At 39.6% G+C, this 21,655-nt stretch overlaps 1 long non-coding RNA gene across 1 annotated transcript; it reads right to left on the bottom strand.

Moving 5' to 3' along the window:
- Positions 1-11,576: 11,576 nt before the first annotated feature.
- Positions 11,577-16,559, bottom strand: LOC112920451 (uncharacterized). The gene is made up of 3 exons (XR_003235066.2): positions 16,502-16,559; positions 13,774-13,919; positions 11,577-13,050 (listed from the first exon to the last, which is right to left on the bottom strand). It is a non-coding gene; the product is annotated as an uncharacterized lncRNA (long non-coding RNA).
- Between the last annotated feature and the right edge of the window lie 5,096 nt (positions 16,560-21,655).

A 21,655-nucleotide genomic window follows, 5' to 3' on the forward strand; every position in this document is an offset into this window, starting at 1 on the left:
AGGAAGAGACGCAGACTGTTTTTTATATAATACTAACAAACAACCTTAGCCAGTATTCATATACTTAGTTTACATGAAAATAATAAGAACCAAGGGTAAATAAAATATATGATTTCTTCAGAGAAGCTTGATTTCTTCAGTTTTTTTAAAGTTCTTGCAGTGATTTTCCTAGAATGTAATAAAGTGCAAATCTAAACTCATGCCTTTCATGATACTTTGTGTTGTTTGTCATTTGAGTACTTTTAATATTAAAGCAATTACCATTTATTTACTTAAAATATGTAGCTAACTTAGGGAAGAGTCTATCCTATTTTTGGTAATAATTTTAGAAGGACAGATATTTAACATTCCTACCACTGACAATTTTATGCCAGTCAAAAGATTGCATCAAAAGACCTCAGATCCACTGGGACATGTTAAACATTTAAAATTTTCTACTTTTGGGCTCTAGAGAATAGGAGGTTAATGACTCCATTTTCCACAAAAGGAAAAATGTAAAAGGAAAAGAAAAATGTAATGGTTGTTGGAATGTCAACTTTAAGATTTCAAATCAGTCTAAATTCTATGTGTAATGAGATTTTCTTGATTTGAGGTGAGGATGGCTACTTTTTTGAACAATCTAAGATATTAGCTGAGTAGTATTTCTGTAGAAACTGTGGAATAGATAAACAAATTCTTAATAGATCATCATTATGCACAGGACAACTTATTTTGTACTTTTTTTCTCAAAGATTTACTTATCTATTTGAGAGAGAGAGAGTGAACAGAGAAGAGGGAGACAAGCAGACACCCCACTAACTGGGGAGCCTGACTCAGGTCTGGAACTCAGGACCCTGAGATCATGGCCCAACTTGAAATCACGAGTCGGATCCCCAACTGACTAAGTCACACAGGCACCCCACTTATTCTATACTTTTAAGGAATAAGGTGAATGCAAATATTGTCCTTCTTATATAAAGGTAGTAATTATTGATGTAATGAGAAACTGATCTGGAATAATAAATATATTTTTGTCTTCCAAGGAGGAAGCAGTCATGATTGCTTCTCAGAGTATACTTGAATTGCTTTCTGAAAAGCAATGCAGGATAAAAGCACACAGAGAATGAAGTGTGACAAATAAATGTGACTTCAGGTAAATTTCAGAGAATTTTAGAGTTGTTAGGGATGTTAGCTACCATCTAGCCTAATCTCCCATGTAACCCCAAATCTCTTCAGGATAGTCTCTGATGAAAGATTATCTCATTGTTATCTGAATATCTTCCCCCAGCAATAAAAGAGCAACCCACCCTCTTCTTGAATAAGTCAATTCCACCTTCTTCTCAATTTCACTCATTGGTTCAATGAGTGGACCCACACTAACAGGTCTAGTCACCAACATCTGGATTACTTATGATTTGTGAATGTGTCTCTTTAAGTGAAGTTTCCAGAGCAAACACAATTAATTCAGCTGTTATCTGAAAGCCGTGCCGGACATGGGCAGGACCATGATCCATATCAAAGAGCTAGTTGTTAAGGATATATTTCTCTCTTCTGTGACATTCTTTTATTTTTTCATCAGGTTTATTCAGGTCTAACTTACATGCAGTATAATTCACCCCTGATAATATACTGTCCTATGAGTTTTGATGAGTGCATATAGTTAGGCAACCACTAGTCCAATCAACATATGAAATAGCTCTGTCACCACCTGTGCCCTTTGTAGCCAACCCTACCCTTCATCCTCAGTCCCTGGCAACCACTCATCCATTGTCTGTTTCTATGGCTTTACCTTTCTTCTTCTATGACATCTTGAATGCTGAAGTTCAATATCATTCTAGTTGTGAGGGTCCTTGTTAGTATTACACAAGATGTGTGATAACCTATAAACTATTTTTAAAAGGATTAGGCAAAAATAAGTAAGTGCAAGAGAACTGGAAAAGAAAAGACAGGATATAGGGAAGGGAAAAAGAAAGACCAAAAGAAGGGTGTATAGTTGTGATAGAAGGTGCTTTGATGTTGCTGTCCACGCTGTTTGAAAACCTTGTCTGTCAGAGCGGTGAGCAGACCCATGGCGCTGATTGGAAACTTTGGTGAGCTAACTCATTGCACTGCTTGGAAACCTGAGAGAACGCACAGCTGGCTGCATAGAGGGAGAATCCAGGGTACTCACAAAGAGTGAGAAAGAAGGGCTGTGTGTCTTCTACCACAGTGGCAGATAAGTGGCAACCGCTGTCTGCGGTGCTGAATATCAATTGCCTGTTAGCACATGCTTATATATCTTAATTTCAGATTCTGGTGACTTCTGTCTACCTCTCCCAGACATTCAGATCTGGGTAAAGGAGAATGTTTTGGAGAAGAGAATCTAACATGAACTTGGGAGACTACTTTTACAGGGATACTTTGAGAAAATAAGAGAGATGTTTGTTTTGAAATAATTTTCAAATAATTGCAATTGCCATTAAAGGGTTTTTTTTTGTTTGTTTGTTTTCATAGGCAGTTAGGAAGATAAATTCCCTCTTCTACTTCTCCTGACCCATTTATTTTTGTGATTAACGATTTGCACCTCAGATTAGTTTAGCCGTTACTTTCCTCCTGGGTTTACTACTCTTTGGAAAGTGCTCGTGGTTAAGTGTCTTGAGATTTGAGTTCTAATCTCAGCTGTGCACCATCTAGCTAGCTGGCTAACTGCCCTACTGCCTCTTAGGGCTCAGGGATAGGGTTGTCAGGCTTAGCAAATTAAAATATAGGCTTCTCAGTTAAATTTGAATTTCCAATAAACAACAAAGATTTTTAAAAGTGTGTCCCATGCTGAGATAAGATGTTAAAATATCCCGAAATATGCAAATACTTTGAAATGTCAAGTGGTTGCATTGTTTAAGAAGATATTCTTGACTTGTGGGTGACCCCTAGCGATTTAGGAGAACAGATAGTAGGTAACCCTTGTCAAGGAAGTTACTTTCGGATTCTAAGTATCAAAGGTAGCATCAATTCAGTGAAATCATCAGGTTGTGATGGTCCTTGTAGTTCAAGGTGTGCACAAAAGAGTGTCCATTTGGGTAGATGGTGAAGATACCTCTAGAGCTATTAATACGCAAGAGGATGACATCATTCCTATTCAGGTGAATTATATTTCCTGTGATTTATTTTAAATGTCTTTTCTTCTACTTCTCTTTTTTCTGTTTGCTCATCAGCTCGTGGTCTCCCATTTGTGTTTTAAATCTTTGCTGTTTAAAATGTCAGCTCATAAAAAATAGATTTTTTATTTGGTGCCCTGGCCACAGCATTGCTGATTTTTATTTATTTGTCCATCTTTATCCTGCCTGAGGGAAAACGAGTACTTAAAATGCATTGTTGTCTTCATCTGTGAGTAGATAAATTTAGTACTTATTTGCAATGGTGCCATAGTCTACTTTCTTACTCTTGATTTTGCCGCCAGCAATTACTGGGCCACAGTCTTGGCAGAATGTCTATACCCTGGGTGTCTCTGTAGTCTCTCTAGGCATTTAATCATGATAAGATGGGTAAGAGTAGAATGAACAATGGAAATGGACATTAGATCATGATCAATTCTTACCAAAAAGTAAATTTAGCTCCAACTTTTAGCTTTTTAGAAAATGACTGTATTAAAAATTTCATAAGTTCATCTGTCCATCAAAAATCTAGTGAGTACAGATCAGAATAACAGATTAATGTTAAACATGATTTCTGAGTGGCAGGAAATTTTGTTCTAGATGGAGCTGATGTCTCATACATACATGACTGACAGGTTCATAATGGCACATTACATTTACTCTCCCACTCTCTCCTGTGTAGATATAAAAAAAAAAACCAGTTACAATAAAGGTAGTCACATTTCCGATAACTTACTGTTAACTCATCATGTAATGGTAAGTTCTTTCAGTTAGTACTCAAGCAATATATTTTACATTGATTTTCTCTTGGTGATGCCTCTGGCTCCCTAAATCATTAGGTATTTACTAAAAGGTAAGTTGCAAAATAAGATTATGGCTTTCTGAGCATAGATAACTCAATACTTTAGTGAATAGAACCTGCTAATAAAAATTGGCCTTCTAAATGTCACCTGGCACTTATGGCCTGCAGAGCTGGACAGCTCTGGTTCCGGGGAGGTCGTGGCAGAGTAACTGTCCCACAAGAGAAAGCTCAATGTCAGGATAATGTAGATTTACACTCCTCCTGCAGTTGGAAGTGAAAGAAACAAGGTTAGTACATTGTGCTTAGCACAGGATAGTGGACAGTCTGGAGCTGAGACATAGTTTTTCTTCCTTCCTTTTTTTTTTTTTTTTTTTTTTTGTTATAACCCCTAACCATCGAAATAACTTCACTTGGCTAGTTTTGTTTTCCTCATATAAAATGGAGAAATTTTGAGCTAAGGGGGATTTTAGTGATCCCAACTTAATCATCTCATCATAACCATGAAGACTCTAGTATCCAGATGGATTAATTGAGCTACTTAGTTGCACAGATAATACTGGTAGAGTTAGGGGCAGGACTTGGTTCTCAGATTTTTATTTAATGCTCTTGCAAATGTGGTCAGACAGCATGAACTCAGAGGCTAGGTTGGGGTCTCGGTAGACTCGTGTCTGAGCCAGATGACCCTTTCAAGTAACAGCGTCCTCGAACTCAGCTTCCTCATCAATCAAGTGGAGGTAATAGCACCTGCCCTGTTTACCTCTCAAGGCTTTAATGGGTATCTAGTGAGATAACAAAACATAAAGTTCCAAAAAAAGGTACTGCATTATTTATTTATTGTCATGTAATAATCTTAGCAGCTTAAAGAACAAGCATTTATTGTCTCATTGATTGTGTGGATCAGGAATCCAGACCCAATGTAACTGGATGCCTCTGGCTTGTGGTCTTTGATAAGCTCCTTAATAAACAAACCCCTGGTGTCATCTGAAGGTTTAACTTGGGGGAGTGCCAGGAGAGGTCTTTTTCTAAGGTCAGTTACATGATTATTATCAGGATTCTGTTCCTTGTGTGTGGATGTCTCTATAGGACTGCTCACAACACGGCAGCTAGCTTCCTCAGACCAAGTGAGCAAGAAAATGAGAGAATATGAGCAAGATGGAAGCAAGTCTTTGTAACCTCCTTTTGGAAGGCACATCCCATCACCTTTGTTGTTCTCTATTTATTAGAAGTGAGCTACTAGGTCCCCACACTCAAAGAGCACAGATGACACAAGGGTGCCAATATTGGGAGATGAGGACCATTGTGTCCATCTCAGAGGTTCCTACTGCAAAGATTATTCTCAGTTCTATCATAGTTACAAGGAAAGCATTAGATATTAGATGTATGCTTGCTTTAATGAATGACAGGCTTTTACAAAAAGAAGAGGTGTTAATATCTTCATTTATCACTATTGATTGACTCTCTGCTCCTATAGGAGATTTGAAGTGGCGTCCACATCTGCTTTGCATATACTCTATTCCTCCTGTTTAGAATGGCTTCCTTCTCAGCCCTTGTGCACCTGGAGAATTGCTAAGTCATCTTCTGTGAATCCACCCAAATGTTGCCTCTTGAACATGTTCCTGTGGTTCAACTATTATGCTTTCTAACGTGAACTGGGCCATAGAACACTGTATAGTCTGGAATACGGTTATATTTTCTAGTTATATCACAGTTCATTGATGTGTCTTACCAGAGGAACAGTAATAAATGACCTTGGGCAAGGGACCCATGTCTCACTGGTTAGTTCTATTTTGAAGACTAGACCTTCAATGATTTGTAAAGAATCCTTGAAACCTTTGCATTTACCTTGCTAGGGGTGGAGAAACATATGAAAACCTTTTATCAAAGTGGGGGCAGAGGATCACCTGCATCCCAAGACTTGAAAGGCTTTGAAAGTAGATTCCTGAATCTTGCTTCAGGCTTACTGAACAAGAACTCTGGGGTTGATCCCAGAAATTTGTATTTTTACCAAGGTGATTCTGATGTAAAGCTTGATAAGCCCCAGTCTGAAGGAGCCCTCTGAAGTTTATGAGTGACAGCATCCATCCAGGTGTTCTTATTTGCCTTTCTATTGGCTATGGTTCATGATTATGGTTCTTCTAGGACACCAGTGGTTGTAAAATGCACCATTATATTGTGCACTATTAAGAAAGAAAAAAGAAATCGACTCTGCTGGTTATAATTTTAAGGGTCCATAAAGATCCATTCAATTAGAGAGATGTTAAAATACAAGAAAAATCTCAGTCAAAGCAATGTGACAAAATATCTTTCTTTTCTGACTTGACCAGATTCTATAAGATAAATACTCTATATTCTACTTCCTAAAAACTTATCTTTTAAATTCATTCATTCATCCATCCACCCAACCATTTGTTCATCCCACATATATCATATAAAGTTATTGACAGCCTATTGTGCCAGTCATGGTGTTTGGCAGAGGTGATACAGGGTGAATGTGATGTGCCTCATGGGGCTTACTCTATAGGGGAAAGACAGAAGCCAAACAAACAGACAAATCAATATATACCTGCTAATTAGGATAAGTACAATAAAGGACAAAGAGGAATTGTCACCTAGTAGTTACCAGACAGAGAGGTTCAAAGGAATTGGTGAAGGTCTTGAGGATATACCCCTGGGCGGGGAGGATGGGGATAAATGAACGGTTGTCTCTGAAGAAGCTGGAAGTAATGGCAGGCAGGAGGTCATTTGCATTAGCTAGGCTCACACCAATGACTTCTTTGGGAGTGGCACATGAGGCTGCATGCACAACGGTTTACTTTCTCACCATCCAGTTGACTGATGTCTGGAAAGGCCAGCCATCCACAGGTTCAACAACTGAGGATTGCTGACACTGCAGTCAGAAGGAAATGGTGAGGGGAAGCAGGGTAAGGGAGAGCTATTATTAACTCCTTGGCAGATGCTGCCTTTCAGAACTGGCCCCTATGCTGGGTCTTGTCTTCCTTTCTCCAAACATTCTTTGGGTTTGAATTCCCTTCTGGGCTTCCACTGCCATGTGCCTTGCTGTGAACTGAACTTAATACTCTGAATCATCAGTGTCATTCTGAGATGGATTCTTTACAATCCTTAATGTGACAAACTGGATTGATCCCCTGCCCGCTACCTGCCAGCTTGCAGCAATTTCTCCTTAAATCTCTCTCTCTCTCTCTCTCTCTCTCTCTCTCTCTCTCTCTCTCTCTCTCTCTCCTCCTACACTATGCAGGAAAGAAAAGGCATTTTCCTGCAAATGCTCCTCTATTACACAGTGTGGAGAAGCAAGATGATAGGGTTCTGAGTTCCGGAGTCCACTCTTGCCCTCATCGCCCCTTCATGCTAATTTGAAGCAGTGGAATTCTGCAGCCTTGTCAACCGCCTAAATGCACTTTAATCTTTATTTTGTGAGACTTTTGCACAAAACTGAATCAATCTGGGTGTCACCGGCAGCCTAAAACAAATGAAATTGTAGAAATGTTTATCATCGAGTGGGGATTTGAATATCCACCCTTCCCCCAAACCTGCTATAAAGAAAGGAAGCAGATCAGTTGTCTCTGGGAGATTTAAAATAAAAGGTACTTTTCATCTTAAAAATGGAACTCAGGACGCTGTTTGAGTGTGCTGTGCATTCAGTATTCACAGGGTAAAACATAAAAGAAATAACATGGATTTAAAAAAAGATATTATTTTTCTACTGCATGCTGCTTCTACCAAGCCACCTGAGAGGTGATTTGAGAAGGGCATTTTAGAATAAAGACATTGTTCTGACAGCAAATACAAATGAAATAAAATTGGCCCAAGGCTTTGATGCCGGAACCCACATGGAGAGCTGAGACATAGCAACACGCTAGCTTAATGCACTAGAGGAATAGAACCAGCATAATTTGTAGAAGTGTGTGAAGCAAAGATGAAAGAGGAAAATATGTATTTTTTAAAAATTTTAAAACACGCACAGAGATTAGAACAGACTTTTCTGGTTGTATTAATTCCTTTATTGCAAGAACTCACCGATAAATACAATAAGGGGACAGAGTTAAGCTATAATTTTTTTGTCTCCATTGTCTAGGGAAGACATGTGAGTGGGGAGGAATAAGCAATTTTCTTCTCATTTTAAAGAAAGTAAATAGAACAGAGGTTCCTGGGTGTCTCGGTTGGTGGAGTATGTGACTCTTGGGCTTGGGGTGGTAGGTTCGGGTCCCACATTGCGTGTTGAGATTACTTAAAAATAAAATCTAAAATATAAAATAAAGAAAGAGAAGAAAGGGTGGAAGTCTTCTTCTGGGTGCTAATGAGATTCTGGCTTCTGGATCGTGGGTATGACATAATCCTGAAACAAACCTGATAAAGTGCTACATGAGTGGTGACTCCAATTTTCCTCACCTGTGAGCTTTGCCCTAAGAATGAGGAAGTTGCCTGAAATGGCTTCCAGTCAGCTAGGCATAAAATAAGTGAGAAAGGAACAAAAACACAAGAAAATGAGACAAAAGCTATCTCAGACCTTCCAGGTGACCCTATGTCCATGAGTTTTTCCTGATGAATGGGTATAAGAGTTTAAGAAGAAATAGGAACTCAGCCATTTAACACACCTTGAAGGGGGCCATTTCCTATTGCTTTTAGATCAATCATCAAGTACCGCAGCAGAAGGCTGGAGGAAAGATCCCGAGAGCTTATTTTGTGTATTAGTGAAGAACACACTGCATTAAGAAGCAGTATGGTCAGTCGAGGTTTGTAGAAGGCAGACACGGTTGATAACTGAAACTGTTCCTATACACCGCTAATTCTCTGGCTGTCATTTGAACAGCTAAAACAATGTTGGCTGATTTTAGAAAAGACACTCTTTGAAGTCCTTTCCCTGCTCTTTAAATCTCTAAACAAAACAAACGAAGGCGATGCATAAGCTCAAATTAAAATTGCATTTTAATCTCGTTCCTTAAATAATTAAACTCGTCATTTTTTCCCTCTTCTTAATAAATGATTTAGTCTGGAAGGGAGGTCACTTAAGGTGTGTCTAGCATTGATAACAATGTGGAAATAACAGTGTTCAAATTCAAGCTCTAGTGCTTATTAGCCATGTGATCTTGAGCAAGATGCTTACATTTTGAGCCTCCGATTTTTCTTGTATAAAAATGAGATGAACATCTATTTTTCAGGGTTACTGTAAGTATTAAATGAGATACGTTCAATTGCTTAGCGTAGTGACCAACATGTGCTGGCCACAAATAATTTCCCTTCTAAGAATTAATATTTAGATTAGATTTCATTTCTCATAGAAGACCTACAAGAGGAAACGTAGGGGCACCTGGGTGGCTCAGTGGTTGAGTGTCTGCCTTTGGCTCAGGTCATGATCCTGGGGTCCTGGGATTGAGTCTGGCATCAGGCTCCCTGGGAAGCCTGCTTCTCCCTCTATGTCTCTGCCTCTGTCTCTCTGTCTCTCATGAATAAATAAAATCTTTTTTTTTAAGAGGAAAAGTAAAAAGTCCCAGATTTTCAAGTTTTTTAAGCCTATAATTTTCTTTCTCAACTGTGAAAGTAACACATACTCTAACAAAAAATTAAAATAAAAGACATTGAAAGAAAAAAAAATGATAGTGGTCTCCCTTATCTGTGCTTTCTGCTTTCTACAGTGTTAGTTACCCCAGGTCAACCACGGTCTGTAGGCAGATGGTCCTCCTTCTGACTTACTGTCAGAAGGTCAGGATACATCCCAATGCCCGATTCATCCACCTCACTTCATCTCATCTCGGAGGCACTGTTATCATCTTGCATCTTCACAAGAGGAAAAAGGGTGATATAGTACAATAAGATATTTTGAGAACAATCATGCAATTCTTTTTACAGTATATGGTTTTGATTGCAATTGTTTTAATTTATAATTGCATTTCTATTTTATTACTGGTTATTGCAGTTAATCTCTTACTATGTCTAATTTATAAATTAAACTTTATTGTAGGTATGTATGTAGCATATCTAGGGCATGGTACTGTCTGCAGTTTCAGGCATCCACTTAGAGGTCTTGGAATGTATCCCCCATGGATAAGGCAAATTGCAGTATTATCCATAATCTCACCATAGTTGTAGGTTATGAATTTTCTGCATTTATCATATTCTTTAAAAAATATTTTAACATTAGATATTATGTATGTATATAATTAAAGCAAGAAAGTATCTTTTCTAAAATTAGACAGCTTTTCAAATTCGAATGAGAGCAAAACAATTGCAACATGGTATTTTTTTCTTTCTCTGAATAAAATGCCATTAGCATTTTCTTATATTAGTCAAAATTTTTGACACATCTAATTTTTATTGATTGTATTTCCACTTATATGTCATAAACAGGATATTTTCTATGTTTTGTTATTGAAATTGACATTGATAAATATGTTCACATGTTTTCAAAAATGTACTTAATTTCCAAGTGCTTTTTGTAAATAGACTTCAGGGTAAATGAATACGAACATTTTTAGGACTTTGGAAACATTGCCAAACTGCTTTCCTATAGAATTGGGTCAATTTATATCCCTCCAGCAACATGAGAGCCTCACTTCCTGGTTTCACCTCTACCACATGAATGTTGAACAGTATTATTGAAAAAGTTTTGCAAAAATGAAAAGTGGTATTTTTGCTATATTAATTTGCATCTCTTTATTACTGTGTTTGAATGCTTTCTCCTTTTGTGAATTGTTTGTTCACACTCTGTGCCCATTTGGCTGTAGGGACCCTCATAGTTTCCAATCCATTTAAATGTACTTTCTCTATAGAGAAGATAAACACTTGGTCATATCACTGTGAATATTTTACTACTTTATTTAAAAATTTTTTATACATCTGCTTTAAAATTTTACAGTTGTATTTATTCCCTTCTTACAGATCTCTTTTCTCTTAAAGTTATCCCTTAGGAGAAAGTCCTGGGATTATTACTCCTTTTTCATTTGAAAATGTTGCTACCCAAAGGGGTTCTATACTGTACCAAGAAAAGCCGGTTATTTCGTGTGTGTGTGTTTGTGTGTGTGTGATTCCAGTTAAGAGAACAAAAGGAAGAAAAGATCATGAATACCAATCTCAAACATAATGAAAATGATTCATAAGTTTGTTTTTCCTTAAAAAATCCAAATGCCCATAGAACTTCATTGTGTGGTTTCAAGGCTTGAAGAGAATCGGAAAGAGTTGCTGACAATAAAATGGAACGTTAAAACCAGCAGGCTTCTTGACAGATGGGAGAAACTATGAGTTAGTTATATGAGGAGCTATTTGAGACAACAAGGGACAGTATAGTGAGTGGCACATCTACCCAGACTTAGCTGCTCTCAAACACTTTTCCTATTTGCGTTGGCCTGAGCCTGCCTGTGACAGATCTAAGTGAATCTGTGAACAGCCAAAGAGAGACGAATGATTTCCCAACAGAAGGAAACCTCTAAGAATGTGATTCTTCCTTACACTAATAGGGAAACAGTCTGAAGAGTCTTTCTCAGCTTATGGTCCCAATTAGTCTATCTCAATACTCTTTAAAGCAAATTCTGTAACCTGCCCTGCACGCCCCCACCCCCAACAAACATAGTTGGCCACATTCACAAATTTCACTGAGCAAGGCATTTTTTCATCTGAGAACAATCTTTATTTTAAAATGTTCTTTCCAGACATTAATTCTAGAGAAAGAGAAATCAAACCAGAAATTCTGTACTTCTCTCTGCATATAAGAAAGTTATGAAGCCATGGGTTCTGCATATAAATGTGCTGAGCAAAGAATTATAGAGACACCACACCTGGCTGCAAGGAATGTACAATGCAGGAGCCTGTGCTGAGTGCGTGGTGTAAGGGACATGGAAGAGATAAAGTAAGATAAAAATATTAAAGATATTAAGTCAATATAAGAATGGACCAAGAACACCACACATGACATAAAAATCAGAGGAGATGTACGTTGATTCACCTAATATATGTAATAGTAGGTGTAATATGGGCCATTTGTGATGAGCATCAGTTCCTAGGGGACCTTCTGTGAGGTACCCCTTCATGATAAAAATTCTCTCAGTAAGGTGAAATAGAAGGGAAATCCTGCAACTTTACAAGGAGGAGCTACGTAAAACCTACATCTAACACCATACTTATGACAGTGTGTGTAGGTTATCTTACAAAATCTCTAGAAAAGCTGTTGGAACCAATAATCCTAGGGATGGGAGGAGAAGGTCCATTTGGTCACCGTATACCATGCTAAAGACTTTGGCATTAATTTCTAAGTGATGGGAGCCTTGGAATATCTTTGGACTGAGGAGTAATTGGTCTGATTCTTATTTGAGGACACTCTTTCTGGCAGATGACTGAAGACTGGTTTCAAGAGTTTGATACAATAAGCAAAGAGGCCAACTAAGAGAATTTTTCAGTGGTTCCTGTGTGAAATGATGTGGGACTAAATGAGAACGGGGGTGGATGGAGAGCAGAGAGGATCTCCTGTAGAAGGCAGAGGTATCAGGGTACAATGAATATGGGAGCAAGGGAGAAAGAGGAGTCAAAGATAATGTTCAAGGTGCCTGGCATCGTTTGAAACCAAATGTGCATCAGTGATCCTGAGTTGTTCAAAGCACCAAGAAGGAAGTGTGCACCTGAGATGGAGGTGAGAAAAGAAAAATAATAGAAACCCAAAGTGCATTTTTCTAAATGAGCCAAAATACACTGGATGTTGTGATTCAAACATGCAGGCTGGGATTATAATTTATTAGTTTGGACCAGGTGATTTTTTTGGTGTGATTTTGAGCTTTGACCGCATCTTTGAGTGGGAGTTTTGTACATTACCTACACCATCACAAAAGCTAATTTTAGGTCAGAAAGATTCCTTCTGTGAAGATCTGCCAACACATGGCAATGAAGGTTTCCTTTGGTAGTTTCTAAATACAAGCATCCATAATGACATAGAGTCTGAACATAATAGGTTCACATTCTGACTTTTCATCCTTCATGTGTTCAGTTCTTGGATGTCAAATGTGAAATATTAGCAGTTGAAGAAGAGACTTTTGAGTGAAAAATGCCTTTGCTTCCAGGAAGGCTTGCTGCTTTTTCCTTTTCATTCCTCTTCACGTGGGAGTAGATATTAGCCTTTTTAGTTCTTCGGCTATTATTCTGGGGCGGGCAGGGGGGAGGGGATGGGGAGGTGGGAATACAGATAGAAGCCAAGAGTATATTTTAAAAATCGAAGAGCATCAAGACATCACAGCCTGAGTTGGCCATCAAGATTTACAATTACATTTCCATCACAAAGAGCCTGGCCCATCATATTTGGCCATGACCATTTATGTTTTGATTTCTATTTCTTTGGCGGGACAACACCCCAATTAGACAGATGAGCGTTTCGTTCTGATTTTGGAGCATATCCTTGCTGGCCTATGTTACTCCAGGGCTCTGGGGTCTTTCACTGTTCCATGGTGACTGCTCCCATGAGTTCTTAGCATAGAAGAAAACCATGCAGGTTGATACACCCATGATAATTTAACCAGCACTATGGCCTAATTACCTGGATAAGAGACTAGAATTTTCCCTGAAGTTTCTAAGTTCTTTACTTCCAAGTGCTTTTCACTTGTGTTATGTAAATCAAGTGGAGGTGAAGGGGTGGGGGTGGAAGGGAAAGAGTCTGGAATTTATTTTTCCCTCCTTACATCCAGTAAGTGGGTCAGAATGTCTACTTTAGCCTCCTGGTAGCCAACAGTGTTCTTTAAAATCTCACAGGAAAATCCTAACTAGAGAATCATTATTATAAAAGGGGTGTTATTGCTGCAGATTCTGGCTTGCGTGGAAAAAGAACCATTTTCATTCAGAATTCAGATCTTAACACAAGAAATAGCTCACCCGTTCACAATTGTGTATTATGTCGCACGTAGGTTCACTGTATATCTTCAGAGAAAGAAATACAAAAGGAGAAACCACTGGACTTGTACTCCTTGTAAGAAATGGAACCCTCAGTTAGCAGGGCTTCCCTGGCGTTTCAAACCATTCTAAGAAGAAAAAAAAAATTAAAAGTGACTCCGTGGACAGATTTTCCTTTCTTCAGGGTAAGAGCTGCATTTCATTACTTTAAAAATGCTCGTTCATTTAAACAACACTAAATGCTTCCTGGTCTGGATATATAAAATTATTGGATGGCCACTGCTGGCCATTCATCTGAGACCCTGATGTGCCACAGTCGATTTTTGAGAGCCGCTCTGCCACTTAATGTGACAAACATCCAGCCTTGCAGTTTAAGAGATCTTTGAGAAAGGCCATCCCCACATGAAATGAATTTAACAGCAGCAATTTGTCATTTTGCCCTTCCTTTGCTGGGGAAAAAAAATGCTGGTGATTTCTTTTGACTTAAACTGGGCATTCAAAAAGCTGTTTTTATTAATGAATCATATTAAGCCACTAGTGAAAGGCTCCCTGACTCTGTTTAAATAACAGGCTATGATTCTTCTCCCCTCGAGCTCCCCCCTCCCACCCCCATTTGGCTCCGCTGCTATTAATTGAGGAGTTTCTTTGTTTCTTTCCTAATGAAGCTAACAGAACACATCTGTCAGGTGCTCGTATTCTTTGCCTGTCTATAGTATGTAATAGACCAGCTGGAGGCTATAATGCTACACAATACCCCTGGCCGTTACAGCAACTATTTATTCCTGGGCTTTTCCTCCGAAAGGGATTTGAAAAAAAAAAAAAAAGTCTGAAATTTGGGCCTAATTGCTATTTACCCAGCGATAGACACCTGTTCTAGCTGAGACATTGGCTCATGAATCCTACACCTGAGACCTTAGGGAGAGTAGAGGGGAGATTTCAAGCAGCTGCCAGTCCATTTAGATAAAGAGAGCTGTAGCTTGCAGGGTTTGTGTGTTTATATGTATAGGCATATATTTTTAAATACTGTATGTTTAGTATGCACACCCATAACCAGAGGGTATATATTAAAAGCCATGTACTATTATTTCACGGTCAATTGCTTATCTGAAGGCTGGACGCACACTGCCGTGCAGCTACAACTGTGACCGCTTTAAAAATAGTGCGCTGGGGCTGAATTCAATACCAAGAGCGGGCGCCTGTCCTTCAAAAGGTCCATTCCAGGCCTCGGGAGGGAAATAATTTCTCAGGATGAATCAAGAGAGAAATTTAATCAAACGTAACTTTTCTTGGAGGGATGCAACTTTGCTTTTTGTCATTCCCCTCGCCCAGTACTATGGACTTTCTTCCTTAAGACCTATTGAAATGGTTCAATCTTCTGGTTGTTTACTTTTTGATGTCAATGAAACTATTTATCTTTCCTTCCTTGGTTTGCCCTCCTAATGTCTCTTTTATCCAGTAGCGCTACAGAGAAAGAGCTCATGGTCATAGTGACGACAATTTACTTCTTGGGAAAAATAAGAAAAGCAAAAAGCAATTAGTCATGGAACTCTATGTCACATAAGTTAGTACAGAACGTAATGTTAAGTTTAGTAGTTAGAAATTCAAGCTTATTAAAATGCTATCAGATCACAAAAAGTACTGCTTTGCATTTTGTAAAAAAAAAAAAAAAAAAAAGAGGGACGCCTGGGTGGCTCACTGGTTGGTCTGCCTTTGGCTCATGGCCTGATCCCCGTGTTCTGGAATCGAGTCCCACATCAGGCTCTCCGCAGGGAGCCTGCTTCTCCTCTGCCTTTGACTCTGCCTCTCTGTGTGTCTCTCATGAATAAATAAAATCTTAAAAAGAATGGAAATTACAGTAATAGTATGGATACACACATGCATATGTGTGTTATACATGAATGTGTATGTATATGTGTGTATATCCATATCTATATATATATATATCTCCTCTGACATCATGCACTCCAATCTCACTGCCCCCCTCCCTTTTTGCTGGAGGTACATTTATGTGAAGAGAGAAGACTGGGGATACAGAGATTTAGCACAAGCTCATTGGCAACAGAACAGAAATAAAACATTATCGCCCTGCTATTTTATCTGGCCTCTACTCAGAGGACATTCCTGCTGCAGAGGGATGGCCAGGTAGGGCAGGTGGAGGGAGGTTTTGATGGGGAGGAAGGGGAAAGGAGAAGGAGGTTGATTTTTCCCCTCTTTTCTTGCCTTTTGTGTCTTTTTTCCATTTGGTCTGACTTCTGAGCTTTTCGACATATGCCCCATTGGTATTGCTGGAATAACCTCCCATTGATGTACTGTTTTTGAGAAATTTGGCCTCACCGAGCTAATCAAATAATGCTGCCAAACAACACCTAATTTGTTACCAAACTAGAAAATTATTTTATTATTTCTCCCAAAGGATATGTGAGCTATATTAGATCCTGGTGTGAGAATTCATGAAATGAAATTAAAAGGGTGAAAGGAGATTTCAATCCAAAGCAGAAATACGAATCATAAATGCAATAAAAATCATCTGAGAGATAGCACCTGCATGCGTGCATGAGCACATTGCACACACACACACACACACACACACACACACACACACCCATGCTTGTTAAGAAATTCCCCTCGGTCTCATCTGCAGTCAGAGATGACCGAAGAGTCAGAGCCTTAGGAGGTGGCTGGGACGACAGGGGAGATGGACAGTACTCACATACAAATGAGAGCTTTGCCTCGGGGCTCACACGGTTGGGTAGAGAGCTGATGCAGAGACGGAAATTCATTTCCCAAGAGAAGGAGAGGAGCATGCAGGGAACGCAGGGTCACAACAGAACAGGTGATAATGAAATTAGAGTTAATGAAGGCTGGAAGAAACCAAGGCCAGATGGGTTGGAGGAACTGTTATCCGAGATCCACACTGAAACCAGACATGGTATCCCGGTGCAGGAGAACTCAATTGTTGGAGGCACACATTGGGAGAGTTTGGGGAAGTATAAGAATCACCCCCCTCCCCACTGCACCCCTGTCTCAGAGGGAGGTCGTCTCTGTGCTTCCACGTGACAAGGTGTTGAAAGTGGATGATTCTAGGAGGCAGATTACTTGCCTTGCCCAGGGCAAGATGGGCAATGTGTCTGAGCCTCAATTTCCTTTTTGGTAAAATGGGTATATCTATATCTAGCTTCCCCTTCTTGGAAAGATTGCATGAGGTAGTTTTTGCCGAAAATACAGATACACAGAGTTGGAGTTGGTATCAAATATATGATAACGCTGTCATATTTCTTTGCAAGTAATTTGTTTACTCTTGTCAAAATGCCAGTAAAGGCCATGCCAGCTAATCCATGCAGTTCTCTTCTTTCTAGAACCCCCATAGTGAGCATACTACATCAGAAAAGATTAGTGAACCCCACATACATTTTGCTGTTCTTAGTAGGTTTTTGTATCTGAGATGAAGATTTTGTCAGAAGGAGCCAAGAAACTAAGTGATGCAGAGATAATACACAGGACAATTGTTTAAATAAGAGTTAATGTCATCGCAGGGATCGGTGTCGGTCCTGTAATAAATGGATTTGGGGCTGGACAGAGGTATAGATTGAGCTTTTCCTCAATACCACTTTATTTTCATAATACCACTTTATTAATTGCACATGAAGAATTTTGTGCTCATTTTATGGGCAAGCCCCCTTTCTGTGGCCCTGATTCATTTGCCTTAGAGCACAGTCCTGGACCTTTGGGAGCAGGGGATAGTGGTGCATATTATAGTATATGATAAGTACTTGTGGCTGCTCAAAATCTGGATGTTCAGGGCACCTGGGTGGTTCAGTGGTTGAGTGTCTGCCTTTGGCTCAGGGTATGATCCAAGGGTCCTAGGATCAAGTAGGATCGCCTACTTGATCCTAGGATCAAGTAGGATCAAGTCCTACATCGGGATCCCCGCAGGGAGCCTGCTTCTGCCTCTCTCTTTGTCTCTGCCTCTCTGTATGTCTCTCCTGAATAAATAAATAAAATCCTAAAAAAAAAAAAAAATTCTGGATACTCTTACTTTCAACACTTCCCATACTGAATCCTATCTTCCCAAGTAGATGCCAGACACCTCATCACCATCCTACCTGGAAGCCAGGGTTCAGGTACATGCCTGGGCTTCGCCAATCAGATGTGTACATGTGAGATTTGGATGCCACTGAAGCATCACTGGAGACCAGTCTCATGGCAAGCATGGTGGCAGAGGTCTTCAGTTTTCTGGCCCTGGTGCTGGCAGTTTCTAACATCCAGGTCTGAATATCATATTACCAGATGGCATTCAGAGAGTATTTTGATAGCAAACAACTTGGTCTAGATCTCTGACCCTTCCGAAGATTCTGAGAGCTACCAAACACCTTTTAAGAAAGGTGTTTTTTTTTTTTCCACTGACCAGAATGGATTCTTGTTTGCTATTAAGACTCTTGACCATTGCACATGTGTTACATATTTTCATTAAGCATAATGCAAAATTTTCAGTTTAGTAGTATGGTGGAGGCAGGAGTCCTCCCCCAACCAAGCATTCATTTACCCTTCTCTTGGTAATCCCTGATACTTTGTGGGGAAGATGGTGTGATCCATGATTCTGTAGCTTAGTCTTCTGACTGGGGCCAAATTAACTCTACCCTGATTCTAGGGACAGGTCACGTGGCTCAAGATGATGCTAATCAATGTAATTCTATTGTTAGTCATAGTTATTGAGCGAATATTTGGAGATATAGGAGGAAGCCTTCCAGATGTTTCTATGAAAGATCTCAGAGAGTTTCCAGAAAGAACTCTTTCTCTCTCTGTGCATATCAAGAGAGATGTATCAACCACAAGTAGGAAGCCAGCTCCAAAATAAATAGAATGGAAGACATGGCAGGGAGCCATAAAGAAGCCACGTACTTGGTGACATCATTGGGCCACCAAATCTACCCAACGCAATCTTTCAGCCTAGCAATCGACTTTCTAGTTATGGGAATCAATTAATGCTTCTTTTGTTTACCACTTTGCATTGATTTTTTTGTTACTTGCAATGGAATGCACCCTAGCTTACCAAATAACTTAAAAACAAAAAAAGGCAACAAGATGCTACTAATTGTATGACTCAACAATATGTTATAAACTATTAAGGGAGAAAGATCTGCCAATTTAACTCATATGATGTTTTTGTTACTTGGAATTTTTGTTCTCTATTCAGGGCAAAAACTGTTTTATATGTATTTAGACTTTTATGTTTGTCATTTCTTACTTCTGTGTATATATACTTCAAAAGGAAAATAATAGTGAAACAAATTTGTCAAATGTTCTAAAACTTCTCTACATTCTATTTGCCTCCCCTCCAGATCGGTTTGTCTGCCTTTGCCTGGCCCCGTGCCCTGTGGGGCTAATCTCCTGAGCTTAGTGCCAATTGGATGCTGGTTGGTTCAGCCAGTAAAGGCACCACTAGGAAACAGGAGGGCATGAAAAAGGCAAGCTGGACATGTCTTCAAGATGTGCCTCAGTGTGTCCAGTTGTGGCTATTCCCTCTGGGGCTATAGCTTCTCCAGTTCTTACTAAGCTCCTATTAAGATTTGCTGCCCCTATTTCTTCAATCCTAGGAGTACTAATGGTTTCTGGGTGGGATCACGCTTTTGTAAGAAGTCCTTTAGGGGGCGTCTGTCTGTCTCAGTAGGGATTGTGACTCTTGATCTCAGGGTTCAGAGTTCAAGCCCTAAGTTGGGTGTAGTGATTACTTTAAAAAAATCTACAAAAAAAAAAAAAAAAAAAAAAAAGAAAGAAAAAAAAGGAAATCCTTCCATTAAAGTCTTTTTATTTGCCTCACTGATGGCACGTTCTGATTACCTACTGTCCTCTGACTGGTCCAGAATCTACCTCTTCTAGATAATTTTTCTATCAAAATCTCTGTCCATTCTCCTGCTCATCTCCACACCACTGTCACATGTGTCCCCTAACCACCCAGTACATTCAACTGTCCTCAAGATAAAACTCCATTCTTTGAAGACCTTATATAATCTCACCTCCAGATCTAATATTTTTTCTTTGAAAAACACAATTTTTTAAAAACTTGAGCTCCTGGCATGCACCAGCTACTCTACTAGGAACTGTGGATACAAACATAAGATAGATAGTCTCTGCATTTAGGAGACAGACAGGTAAACAAATAATTATACCAGAGGATGAACGCTACACATACAACGTATGTTTTGTTAGAGCACCACAGTTTAGGGACAAAAATTGGGTCACATTTAACAGTCACAAGCATCATTATTATTTTTGTACCTGATTTGAGGAAGGTAACATAGGCCCTTGAGCTACCGTGCCCCACCTTAAATCCCTGTTCTCTCACTTATTCCTTGTGTGACTTCAGGCATACTCCCTAAACTCTCTGTGTCTGTTTCTTCATTTATAAAATGAGGATAATAGTAATGACCATCTCCTAAAATAGTTATGAGAATTAGATAAATTTTAAAATATTTGTAAAGTACTTAGAACAGTGCCTGGAATGTAGTAATGGCTCAGTTAAAAGCTATTTTAGAGGGAGTTTTGTTAATGAGGCTCTTCCTCACAGCAAGGCTTTAAGTTCTCTTAAAACCCCTCCCCACCTCCATCCTGTGCACAACCTCTATCTTATACTTCTCTAGGGGCACCTTGCCTTTGCTGTTCTTAGGCTCTGGCTTTCCTCAGGCCACCTTAGGAGAAGGGAACTTACTATACAAATGCATTAAATTCTGGTATTGGTTTTGGGAAGCAGTCTGGTGATTTCAGGAGGGTGAGGCAGCTGCTTTCCTTCTCATTCTCTCGTGGCCCCTGGGATCTCTACTTTGTGGCATTCGTGCTTTTCTCTACATGCCTCTGTACTTCTTCTTATTCCCTGGCCACACTACCCTATACCTTCTTTTTTATTTTTTCCCCCAGGTTGGAGTTCGACACAGGGCTTGAACCCTGAGATAAAGGTCTGATCTGAGACCAAGAATTGGACACTCAACTAACAGAGCCATCTAGGTGCCTCAACTCAACTGATTGGCTCAGAGATTAACCTCACCCAATCAGATAGACTTAATGTGCTGAGTCTCCTTATATAGACCAATAGCCAGCTCACAATGATCCCCTCAGAATGAGATACTCAACTTGGTCCAGCCAGGAGCTTCCTTTGTGCAAGGACTTATTTCACCCTGCTTTGTTGACTTGGGGAGCTTGGCTGGATCCCACATAGGATGTGGGATGTGGCAAGAGCCATGAGTCAGCACACTCTTACTAGCAAGGCACAAGCTTCACTCCTAGGAGACCAACATCTCACACTATGGGGCAGGGTCCAGACCCCGGTTCTCCTATCCTTCCAGGACACCTGGAGAGGAAGGTCTTCTCTTATAACATGAGACCCCAGCTGCCCTTCTGGAGACTCTCTGTCCAGTGTCCAACTTCTACCCCCTTCCTGGTGCTCTTGCTGAAACTCTGAAAGACTTCCCACTACTCCGCCCTCCCCTGATCTATGCCAGATTCAAAACGGCCGGCAATCTCCATCTTTAACCAACAGAGATGTCCCTCTGCTTCTTGCTGCCTGTGCTTTTGAAGGATTTTTTCACAGCATGACTATGATGCTTTTAGTACATGATTTCTCCTTTGTACTGATTTTTTCTTACGCTTGAAAAATCATACAAAATTATTTGGGTCACCCATGAAAAGTATAGACACCTGCTCCCACCCATAATTTCTACATTGAGCTTTTCATGAAAAATACTTAGGGATTTGGACTTTTAACACACGTCCCCAAAGTCTTATTTCATGAGATAATTTATTTTATAATTATCTCTTTCCAGAACTCACAAACATTTCAGGTGTGTTTGAGGTGGGAGTGAGTAAGGAGGGC

Source organism: Vulpes vulpes, chromosome 12, assembly GCF_048418805.1.
Source record: "Vulpes vulpes isolate BD-2025 chromosome 12, VulVul3, whole genome shotgun sequence".
NCBI classification, from domain to species: domain Eukaryota; kingdom Metazoa; phylum Chordata; class Mammalia; order Carnivora; family Canidae; genus Vulpes; species Vulpes vulpes.